Genomic DNA, 13,302 nt, shown 5'->3' on the forward strand with positions numbered 1-13,302 from the left:
TTTAAATAAGGCAGTTTGCTAAAGATCTTAATAAAATACTGATATGCTCTCACATTGGGTAATAGTGTTATATCTTTTGTTAAATACTGTGATCAATGTGATATTTGATATACTAATCTGTATTGTCTGATTTCATCCAATAAACATCTTTTAAAAAAAACAAAAAAAAACCCTAGTCTAAACTAAACTACCAATAGCCCTTAAAAGGGCCTTTTGCGGGGCATTGCCCAAAAGTAAAGAGCTCTTTTACCTGTAAAAAAAATACAAACAACCCCCAACAGTAAAACCCACCACCCACACAACCAACCCCCCAAATAAAATACTATCTAAAAAAACCTAAGCTCCCCATTGCCCTGAAAAGGGCATTTGGATGGGCATTGCCCTTAAAAGGGCAGTTAGCTCTTTTGCCACCCAAATCCTAACCTAAAAATAAAACCCACCCAATACACCCTTAAAAAAACCTAACACTAACCCCCTGAAGATTGACTTACCGGGAGATGTCTTCATCCAAGCCGGGCCGAAGTCCTCAATGAAGTCGGGAGAAGTCTTCATCCAAGCTGGGCCGAAGTCCTCAACAAAGCCGGGAGAAGTCTTCATCCAACCTGGGTGAAGTTGTCCTCCAGACGGGCAGAAGTTTTCATCCAGACGGCATCTTCTATCTTCATCCATCCGGCGCAGAGTGGGTCCATCTTCAAGACATCCGACGCGGAGCATCCTCTTCATCCGTAGTCTTCTTACTGATTGAAGGTACCTTTAAGTGACGTCATCCAAAATGGCGTCCCTTAGATTCCGATTGGCTGATAGAATTCTATCAGCCAATCAGAATTAAGGTGGAAAAAATCGGCTTGAAGTTCAATCCTATTGGCTGATCCAATCAGCCAATAGGATTGAGCTTGCATTCTATTGGCTGTTCCAATCAGTCAATAGAATGCAAGCTCAATCCTATTGGCTGATTGGATCAGCCAATAGAATTGAACTTCAATCCTATTGGCTGATTGCATCAGTCAATAGGATTTTTTCTACCTTAAATCAGCCAATCACAACCCCTGTGCCTTCTTGGCACACCAAACAGCTCCCCTTCCGGATAGGCTTGCGTCCGTAGCCACAATCTCCCAGGATGATCTTAAGAAGAATGTCCCTCGGGACAGATGATCTGGACAGAGCCACCAAAAGAGCGATTCTCTCGACTGGGTGTCTAATAAAATCTGTTGAGACAGATCTGAATGATCGCCGTTCGACTGCCTCAGCATGCACAGTTGTAAAGGTCTGAAACGGAACCTGGCAAAAGGAATGATGTCCATGCAGGACACCATGAGACCAATCACCTCCATACACTAAGCCACAGAGGGACTCAAGGAGGCCCGGAGGGCAAGACATGCTGAAGTTAGCTTGCAACGTCTCTGGTCTGTTAGAAATATCCTCATGGATATGGAGTCTATTATAGTACCCAGGAATTCCACCCTGGTACTTGGGATAAGAGAACTCTTTTCCAAGTTTATCTTCCATCCATGTGATTGAAGAAGACTAAGAAGGGACTCCGAGAATTCATCCACATGACGAAAGGATGGTGCTTGCACCAGAATATCATCCAAGTATGGGGCTACTGCAATACCCTGAGTTCTGGCAACGGCTAGAAGAGCCCCCAGAACCTTTGTAAAGATTCTTGGAGCAGTAGCTAGGCCAAACGGAACGGCAATGAACTGGAAGTGCTGGTTCAGGAATGCAAACCTCAGGAACTGAAAGTGTTCCCTGTGGATTGGAACATGAAGGTAAGCGTCCTTCAGATCTATAGTGGTCATAAACTGGCCTTCCTGAATTAAAGGAAGGATGGACCTTATCGTCTCCATCTTAAAGGAAGGGACATTGAGAAATTTGTTTAAGCACTTTAGGTCCAGAATTGGGTGGAAAGTTCCCTCCTTCTTTGGGACCACGAAAAGGTTTGCATAAAACCCCAAACCTCTTTCTTTGATAGGAACTGGGACAACAACTCCGAAGGAGGATAGATCCCGAACGCAGCCTAGAAAGGCATTGTCATGTTACAATGTTTCAGCATATTCCTTAAAGTGCTCCGCTATATCCCTTTAAGAATCCTGACGTACCACCCTATTTAAGGCTCCTCCTACTCTACCTCTTTGCTAGGTAATTTGCTTTTGTACCCTGCAGTTTGCAGATGTGGATTCACTTACTTAGCCTCTGACCAAATTGGGATTACAAACTCCTGGCAGTACATTGCTGCTTGTACCTGACCTTATACCTAAAAGCTTTGGTTTTGTTTCTCCTTCACAGTAATCCTCTATTCAGCAGGATTCCAACGTTACTCAGCGTTTCAGCTCACACTGCCTTCAGAATCACGGTAATGTGCATAACGGAACTCCCAGCTTCTCTTGCTTAAAACTAATGCCTGCTTTTACTTACTAATGCTGTGAATACTAACCAGAAACAACTGCTTACAACATTGTGTGAATTTTACTCTTTGCATACTATGTTACATTTGTTGCTATGTATTATAAAATCGGTGAGCTTGCTGTGTCTTAAACATTTAATTTATATGTTACATTGCTTCTAAGTAACAACTTAGTTTTACTTAGTTTAATTGCAGTGTAAATTTCACATTCTGATACTTTCAGTTGGGACTTTTTAACACCCTACCATATTTCCTGATATAGCTGCACTGTTGCTGTGAGAATTAGCTGGGACTAAAACTTTGTACCGTATACATTCTAATAGACTGTCATTCTCTACAAATCTAAACTCCTTCAAATAGAAACTTGTGAATTGAAGCTAAGCTATCTGGTTTAAGATTTCTTATTTTTTCATCTAGGGAATCCCCTGATATTGACTATTTATAGTCACCCTCAGTCTATGAGCATAACAGGGCTCTTATTATATCTATAGAGCCCGTGGTTTGGTGTAAGACTGAGTGGTAACTATCTGAGTTAATTGGGTACCTGAGTATTCCCATATTGAACCCTACAGGCATCCCTCTTTTTTTTTAGAGAGTGAGAGCCCATTAACTCCCCAACCTAATGAGTTAATGGGAGTTAATGGGCTCTCACTCTCTATTTTAATCTAGCAGGAATCTAGCTCAAAAAACTTTACCTTAAACTGTTCATTAATTGTAGACGCTCACTCGAACTTAATATTTGGCATTTAGCCTATAAGCATATAAGTAGGAGCGATCTATTAATATGTTGTTATATTTTTGTTAAACTGCGGCAATTGTGGGCAGTTTGGAGCTATTAAGGGCACAATATTTAGGCAATACTATCATCTGAGGTAATACCTCCCTATCGATGTACCTAATTAGCCTTAATGTAGTGAAGAATATATAAGGGGAATCTAAGAGTTTAGCTTGTAAAGCACTATCTGATTATTTATTTGTTTAATTAATGCCTGAAGCACTGACAGTTCTGCACAACGCTTATTTATACTACCTTAGAAGCGCAGATAGTAATACATATCTGCACAGGATTCAAATTGAACTGTTAAAGGTACATAGTCAGCCTGTTTTGATTACTATATAACTGGGAACAATATTTACAAGGAGAGATTCAATATGACAATGTGTATATATTTCCTAACAAAGACTAATATATAATCCAGGAGTGGAATTAATTTTCATTTAATAGACAGATAGAAAAACAGACCGTTATTCAACAGATAGCAAGATATCGATTATTCCTCCTTATTAATTTAGTGAGTAAACTTAAAATATATGCAACAGTGACAAATAATATTTTGAGATTTATATAGATTAGTGATGTTGCGAATAGTTCGCCGGTGAATAGTTCCCGGCAAACATAGCATGTTCACGTTCGCCGCGGTGGGCGAACATATGCAATGTTCGATCCGCCCCCTATTCGTCATCATTGAGTAATACTTTGACCCTGTACCTCACAGTCAGCAGGCACATTCCAGCCAATCAGCAGCAGACCCTCCCTCCCAGACCCTCCTACCTCCTGGACAGCATCCATTTTAGATTCATTCGGAAGCTGCATTGTTAGTGAGAGGAGGGACAGTGTAGCTGCTGCTGATTGAATAGGGAAATCTATAGCTAGGCTATTGTATACAGTGTCCACTACAGTCCTGAAGGACTCATCTGATCTCTGCTGTAAGGACAGCACCCCAAAAAGCCCTTTTTAGGGCTAGAACATCTGCTTTTTTTTTTTTTCCTGTGTAATCTAATTGCAGTTGCCTGCCTGCCAGCGTGTGTGTCAGGCTCACAGCGTATACTGTGCCCACTTGCCCAGTGCCACCACTCATATCTGGTGTAACAGTAGTGTAGATTTAAAAAAAAAACACTTTTTTGACTGTGTTAAATAATAGCAGTCAGTTTCCTTCACACGTGTGCGTTTCAGTGCATGCCTGCCAGGGCACAGTGTCACCCCACTGCAACTCATATGTGGTGTAACAGTAGTGTAGATTTAAAAAAAAACAACACTTTTTTGACTGTGTAAATAGCAGTCAGTTTCCTTCACACGTGTGCATTTCAGTGCCTGCCTGCCAGGGCACAGTGTCACCCCAGTGCAACTCATATCTGGTGTAACAGTAGTGTAGATTTAAAAAAAAAAAACACTTTTTTGACTGTGTTAAATAATAGCAGTCAGTTTCCTTCACACGTGTGCGTTTCAGTGCCTGCCTGCCAGGGCACAGTGTCACCCCAGTGCAACTCATATCTGGTGTAACAGTAGTGTAGATTTAAAAAAAACAACACTTTTTTGACTGTGTTAAATAATAGCAGTCAGTTTCCTTCACACATGTGCGTTTCAGTGCCTGCCTGCCAGGGCACAGTGTCACCCCAGTGCAACTCATATCTGGCGTAACAGTAGTGTAGATTTAAAAAAAACAGCACTTTTTTGACTGTGTTAAATAATAACAGTCAGTTTCCTTCACACGTGTGCGTTTCAGTGCCTGCCTGCCAGGGCACAGTGTCACCCCAGTGCAACTCATATCTGGTGTAACAGTAGTATAGATTTAAAAAAAAAAAAAACTTTTTTTACTGTGTTAAATAATAGCAGTCAGTTTCCTTCACACGTGTGCGTTTCAGTGCCTGCCTGCCAGGGCACAGTGTCACCCCAGTGCAACTCATATCTGGTGTAACAGTAGTGTAGATTTAAAAAAAACAACACTTTTTTGACTGTGTTAAATAATAGCAGTCAGTTTCCTTCACACGTGTGCGTTTCAGTGCCTGCCTGCCAGGGCACAGTGTCACCCCAGTGCAACTCATATCTGGTGTAACAGTAGTGTAGATTTAAAAAAAACAACACTTTTTGACTGTGTTAAATAATAGCAGTCAGTTTCCTTCACACGCGTGCGTTTCAGTGCCTGCCAGGGCACAGGGTAACCCCAGTGCAACTCATATCTGGTGTAACAGTACTGTACATTTTAAAAAAAAAATATATAATTTTGACTGTAATAGATTGAATAGCAGTTAGTTGTCTGCAAGCGTTTGTGTCAGGCCTACAGCGTCTACTCTGCAAACTTCTGCCAGTGCACAGTGCCACTCATATCTGTTGTCACAGTAGCTTGCACGCATAGTACCACTAATTGAAAAAAAAATGACAGGCAGAGGCAGGCCACCCCGCAGGGTCCGTCGTGTTCGTGGTGCTGTGATTCCCTTTGGCCCTAGAATAATGCCCAGTGTTCAGAGGCCACGTACCCCGAACTCGAACATTTCTGAGGACATAGTTGACTGGCTAACACAGGACACCCAATCTTCTACAGCTTCCGCTAGGAACCTTGACGCACCATCCTCCTCCAGCTTATCTTCGAGCACCTCTCAAGTTACCACTCGCCCGCCTGCCGCCACCACCAACACTAGCACCACAGCCGCTTCACTTGATCTGTCAGAGGAGTTATTTACACATAAGTTGGAAGAAATGAGTGATAGTGATGCGCAACCATTATTGCCAGAGGATGTAGATAACAGGGATATGTCTCAGTCAGGCAGCATTACACACATGGAAGTACGGTGTGATGATGATGATGTTGTACCTGCTGCTGCTTCCTTTGTTGAGTTGTCAGATACACATGAAGCGGTTGATGATGACGATGCGTCCGTGGATGTCACGTGGGTGCCCGCTAGAAGAGAAGAAGAAGAGGGGGAAAGTTCAGATGGGGAGACAGAGAGGAGGAGGAGATGAGTTGGAAGGAGGGGGAGGTCATCGCAAGGAGCTAGTGGCACAGTCAGACAGCATGCATCGGCACCCGGGGTCAGCCAGACAGCACGCCAATCAACGCATGCTGTTGCCACCACCAGAATGCCGTCATTGCAGAGCTCAGCAGTGTGGCATTTTTTTTGTGTGTCTGCCTCTGACAACAGCGATACCATTTGCAACCTGTGCCAAAAGAAACTGAGTCGTGGGAAGTCCAACACCCACCTAGGTACAACTGCTTTGCGAAGGCACATGATCGCACATCACAAACGCCTATGGGATCAACACATGAGTAGTGATGTCGCAAACTGTTCGCCGGAGAACAGTTCCCGGCGAACATAGCTTGTTCGCGTTCGCCGCTGCTGGCGAACATATGCGATGTTCGATCCGCCACCTATGTGTCATCATAGAGGAAACTTTGACCCTGTATGTCACAGCCTTCTGACACATTTGAGCCAATCAGCAGCAGACACTCCCTCACAGACTTTCCCAGCTCCTTGGCAGCAGCCATTTTAGACTCATTACGATCTTGCTTTCTTAGTGAGAGGAGCTTTAGTGTTGCTGCTGCTGACATTATAGGGAAATAGATAGCTAGGCTAGTGTATTTAGTGTCCACTACAGTCCTGAAGGACTCATCTAATCTCTGCTGTAAGGACAGCACCCCAAAAAGCCCTTTTTAGGGTTATAACTTCAGTCGTTTTTTTTTTATTATTATTTCTAATTTTATTTGCATTTGCCTGGCTTTCAGCCTGTGTGTGAGGCTCACAGCATATACTGTGATTAGTGCCACCACTGATATCTGCTTAACATTAGTGTAAATTTAACCAACAAAACTTTTAAATAATTTTGCTAGTGTAATCTAATTTCATTTTCTATCAGGCCTGTGTGTTTCTGGCTTACATAGCATACTGTGGTTAATTGCTGTCCTAGCAGCCACCACTCATATCTGCTTAACATTATTTTAAATTTAAAAAAAACTTTTAAATAGATTTGCTAGTTTAATCTAATTTCATTTTCTATCAGGCCTGTGTGTTTCTGACTTACACAGCATACTGTGGTTAATTGCTGCCCTAGCAGCCACCACTCATATCTGCTTAACATTATTTTAAACTTTAAAAAAAAACTTTTAAATAATTTTGCTAGTCTAATTTAATTTCATTTTCTATCAGGCCTGTGTGTTTCTGTCTTACACAGCATACTGTGGTTAATTGCTGTCCTAGCAGCCACCACTCATATCTGCTTAACATTAGTGTAAATTTAACCAACACAACTTTTAAATCATTTTGCTAGTGTAATTTAATTTCATTTTCTATCAGGCCTGTGTGTTTCTGGCTTACACAGCATATTGTGGTTAATTGCTGCCCTAGCAGCCACCACTCATATCTGCTTAACATTATTTTAAATTTTAGAAAAAACTTTTAAATCATTTTGCTAGTGTAATCTAATTTCATTTTCTATCAGGCCTGTGTGTTTCTGGATTACACAGCATACTGTGGTTAATTGCTGCCCTAGCAGACACCACTCATATCTGCTTAACATTATTTAAAAAAATTTAAAAAAACTTTTAAATCATTTTGCTAGTGTAATCTAATTTCATTTTCTATCAGGCCTGTGTGTTTCTGGCTTACACAGCATACTGTGGTTAATTGCTGTCCTAGCAGCCACCACTCATATCTGCGTAACATTATTTTAAATTTTTTAAAAAAACTTTTAAATAATTTTGCTAGTGTAATCTAATTTAATTTTCTATCAGGCCTGTGTGTTTCTGGCTTACATAGCATACTTTGGTTAATTGCTGTCCTAGCAGCCACCACTCATATCTGCTTAACATTATTTTAAATAAAAAAAAAAAAACTTTTAAATCATTTTGCTAGTGTAATCTAATTTCATTTTCTATCAGGCCTGTCTGTTTCTGGCTTACACAGCATACTGTGGTTAATTGCTGCCCTAGCAGCCACCACTCATATCTGCTTAACATTATTTTAAATTTTTAAAAAAAAACTTTAAATCATTTTGCTAGTGTAATCTAGTTTCATTTACTATCAGGCCTGTGTGTCAGGCTTACACAGCATACAACGTTGTTTAATTGCTGTGCCAGCAGCCACCACTCATATCTGCTTAACATTATTTAAAATTTTAAAAAAAAAATTAAAATAATTTTGATAGTGTAATCTAATTTCATTTTCCATCAGGCCTGTGTGTCCGGCCCACATCATATAGTGTGATTAATAGCTCTTTTTTCCACCACTTATATCTGGTGTAACATTAGTGTAAATTTGTAAAAAAAATATTTTTTACATCAGTCCTCTTCTAGTGTTATTTAATATTAGTTGCCAGGCCAGCCTGACTGCCATTAGTGCCAGGCTGTGTGTCAGGCTGCCAGCATATACTGTGCCTACTTCCATCCTCAGTGCCAGTCCACCACTCCTATCTGGTGTAACATTAGTTTAAATTTTGTAAAAAAAAGAACTTTATTTAATTTTAGTTTACAGGCCAGCCTGCCACTAGTGCCAGCCTGTGTGTCAGGCTGCCAGCACATACTGTGCCTAGTTCTATCCTGAGTGCCATCACTCCTATTTGTTGTAACATTAATGTAACTTTTTTAAAAAAAAACTGTTACATCAGTCTGCTATTGTTATTTAATTGCAGTTGCCTGTTTGCCAGCGTGTGTGCCAGGCTCACTTTCCAGCTAGTGCCACGAATCATATTTGTTATAACAGTAGTGTAAATATTTAAAATAAAAACTTTTTTGACTGTGAATCATCAGTCTGCTAGTGCAAATGAATTGCAGTTTCCTGCCTGCCAGCGTGTGTGCCAGGCCCACTTGCCAACTAGTGCCACCAATCATATTTGTTATAACAGTAGTGTAAATATTTTAAAAAAATAATTTTTGACTGTGAAAGATCAGTCTGCTAGTGTAATCTAATTGCAGTTGCCTGCCTGCCTGCCAGCGTGTGTGTTCCAGGCCCACTTGCTGCCAACTATTGCCACCAATCATATTTGTTATAACAGTTTTGAAAATATGTTAAATCAAAACTTTTTTGACTGTGAATTATCAGTATGCTAGTGCAATTGAATTGCAGTTTCCTGTCTGCCAGCGTGTGTGCCAGACCCACTAGCCAACTAGTGCCACCAATCATATTTGTTGTAACAGTATTGAAAATATTTTAAATCAAAACTTTTTTGACTGTGAATCATCAGTCTTCTAGTGCCATTGAATTTCAGTTGCCTGCCTGCCAGCGTGTGTGTCAAGCCCACTTGCCAACTAGTTACACCAATCATATTTGTTCTAACAGTATTGTAAATATTTAAAATAAAAAATTCTTAGACTGTGAATTATCAGTCTGCTAGTGCAATTGAATTGCAGTTTCCTGCCTGCCAGCGTGTGTGCCAGGCCCACTAGCCAACTAGTGCCACCAATCATATTTGTTTTAACAGTATTGAAAATATTTTAAATTAAAACTTTTTTGACTGTGAAGCATCAGTCTGCTAGGGTCATTGAATTGCAGTTGCCTGCCTGCCAGCGTGTGTGCCAGGCCCACTTGCCAACTAGTTACACCAATCATATTTGTTCTAACAGTATTGTAAATCTTTAAAATAAAAAATTCTTAGACTGTGAATCATCAGTCTGCTAGTGCAATTGAATTGCAGTTTCCTGCCTGCCAGCGTGCGTGCCAGGCCCACTAGCCAACTAGTGCCACCAATCATATTTGTTGTAACAGTATTGAAAATATTTTAAATCAAAACTTTTTTGACTGTGAATCATCAGTCTGCTAGTGCCATTGAATTGCAGTTGCCTGCCTGCCAGCGTGTGTGCCAGGCCCACTTGCCAACTAGTTACACCAATCATATTTGTTCTAACAGTATTGTAAATATTTAAAATAAAAAATTCTTAGACTGTGAATTATCAGTCTGCTAGTGCAATTGAATTGCAGTTTCCTGCCTGCCAGCGTGTGTGCCAGGCCCACTAGCCAACTAGTGCCACCAATCATATTTGTTGTAACAGTATTGAAAATATTTTAAATCAAAACTTTTTTGACTGTGAATGGCTAGTGCCATTGAATTGCAGTTGCCTGCCTGTCAGCGTGTGTGCCAGGCCCACTTGCCAACTAGTTACACCAATCATATTTGTTCTAACAGTATTGTAAATCTTTAAAATAAAAAATTCTTAGATTGTGAATCATCAGTCTGCTAGTGCAATTGAATTGCAGTTTCCTGCCTGCCAGCGTGTGTGCCAGGCCCACTAGCCAACTAGTGCCACCAATCATATTTGTTGTAACAGTATTGAAAATATTTTAAATCAAAACTTTTTTGACTGTGAATCATAAGTCTGCTAGTGCCATTGAATTGCAGTTGCCTGCCTGCCAGCGTGTGTGCCAGGCCCACTAGCCAACTAGTGCCACCAATTATATTTGTTGTAACAGTATTGAAAATATTTTAAATCAAAACTTTTTTGACTGTGAATGGCTAGTGCCATTGAATTGCAGTTGCCTGCCTGCCAGCGTGTGTGCCAGGCCCACTTGCCAACTAGTTACACCAATCATATTTGTTCTAACAGTATTGTAAATCTTTAAAATAAAAAATTCTTAGACTGTGAATCATCAGTCTGCTAGTGCAATTGAATTGAAGTTTCCTGCCTGCCAGCGTGTGTGCCAGGCCCACTAGCCAACTAGTGCCACCAATCATATTTGTTATAACAGTATTGTCACCATGGGTCCCAGACCGCATGTTTAATTATTATACTTTGTCAGGGCAATTATATATCTAACAAATCTATCTATTTATCTTCTATCGATTCTATCTAACTATCAATCTATGTATATCTATCTATCAAATCTCTATATCTCGTGTCCGGACTGTTTTGAGACAGCCACTTGTGTTTTTGACAATTTTGAAGTAGGAGGACAGACCAATCACAGGGATTAAACTGCTAAGAATAGTACTACTTAAGAAAACCTAGTTATACCAGTACCACCATGGGTCTCAGACCGCATGTTTGGTTGTTATACTTTGTCAGGGTAATCATGCAGGCCATATAGACCTCCCCCGACAGGGGGAGTTACAGGGATGAAAGTGCTAAGAATAGTACTACTTAACACAACCTAGTTACCATGGGTCCCAGACCGCATGTCTTATTGTTATATTTTGGTAGGGTAATCATGCAGGCCATATAGACCTCCCACGATAGGGAGAGTTACAGGGATGAAAGTGCTAAGAATAGTACTACTTAACACAACCTAGTTACCATGGGTCCCAGTCCGCATGTTTTGTTGTTATACTTTGTCAGGGTAATCATGCAGGCCATATAGACCTCCCTTGATAAGGGGAGTAACAGGGATTAAAGTGCTAAGAATAGTACTACTTAACACAACCTAGTTACCATGGGTCCCAGACCGCATGTCTTATTGTTATATTTTGGTAGGGTAATCATGCAGGCCATATAGACCTCCCACGATAGGGGGAGTTACATGGATGAAAGTGCTAAGAATAGTACTACTTAACACAACCTAGTTACCATGGGTCCCAGACCGCATGTTTCGTTGTTATACTTTGTCAGGGTAATCATGCAGGCCATATAGACCTCCCCCCATAGGGGGAGTAACAGGGATTAAAGTGCTAACAATAGTACTACTTAACACAACCTAGTTACCATGGATCCCAGACCGCATGTTTTATTATTATACTTTTTCAGGGTAATTATATATCTATCAAATCTATCTATTTATCTTCTATCGATTCTATCTAACTATCAATCTATGTATATCTATCTATCAAATCTATCTCGTGTCCGGACTGTTTTGAGACAGCCACTTGTGTTTTTGACAAATTTGAAGTAGGAGGACAGACCAGTCATCTTCTTCCATCTCCCTGTTCCAAAAATGCAGGCCATATAGACCTCCCCGATAGGGGGAGTAACAGGTAGTAGTAAACTGCTAAGAATAGTACTACTTAACACACCACGGGTCCCAGACCGCATGTCTTATTGTTATACTCTGTCAGGGAAATTATATATCTTTCAAATCTATCTATTTATCTATCAAATCTATCTAACTATCAATCGTATCTATCAAATGTATATTGCATCTATTGATCGATGTAATTCGTATCTATAAAATGTATATTGCATCTTTTGATCGATGTAATTCGTATCTATCAAATGTATATTGCATCTTTTGATCGATAAAATTCGTATCTATCAAATGTATATTGCATCTATTGATCTATGTAATTTGTATCAATCATATGTATATTGCATCTATTGAGCTATGTAATCTATGTATCTATCTATCAAATCTATCTATCTCATGGTTGTGCAAATGGACTGTTTGCAGTTGTTTGCGATGCGTTACACTTGGAGTTTGGTCTGTCCCTGTGAAGCGGGCGTAACCTTTACACTACCTGATCGATACAACATCATAACTGATGTTTTAAAGCACGTTATTGCAAACAATTTATTAATGTTAGGTGATTTAGGCCCTTTATGGGTTAAAAGCAGACTCTGCATCAACTATGTAATTTTCCATGGGAGTTTTGCCATGGATCCCCCTCCAGCATGCCACAGCCCAGGTGTTAGTACCCTTGATACAACTTTTCCATCACTATTGTGGCCAGAAAGAGTCCTTGTGGGTTTTAAAGTTTGCCTGCCTATTGAAGTCAATGGCGGTTTGCGTCATTTTTAAGTTCGCGACATCACTACACATGAGTACAAGCAGCACACAAACTCAAAGCCGCCATCCTCCTCCTGGTCCAGCATCTTCAGCCACGTCAACCACTGCTGTCCTCCTTGTCCCCTCTCAACCATCCGCCACTCCGTGTCTCGCCTTGAGCAGTTCCTGCTCATCTGCCCACAGTTTGGTGTCTGTCAAGGACATGTTTGAGCGTAAGAGGCCAATGTCACAAAGTCACCCCCTTGCCCGGCATCTGACAGCTGGCTTGACTGAACTCTTAGCCCGCCAGCTTTTACCATACAAGCTGGTGGAGTCTGAGGCGTTCAAAAAATGTGTAGCTATTGGGACACTGCAGTGGAAGGTACCCGGACAAAATTTCTTTGCACAAAAGGCAATCCCCAACCTGTACTCGATTGTGCAAAAGGAAGTAATGGCATGTCTGGCACACAGTGTTGGGGCAAGGGTCCATCTGACCACTG

Source organism: Bombina bombina, chromosome 1 (genome assembly GCF_027579735.1).
Source record: "Bombina bombina isolate aBomBom1 chromosome 1, aBomBom1.pri, whole genome shotgun sequence".
In the NCBI taxonomy this organism is placed as follows: Eukaryota; Metazoa; Chordata; class Amphibia; order Anura; family Bombinatoridae; genus Bombina; species Bombina bombina.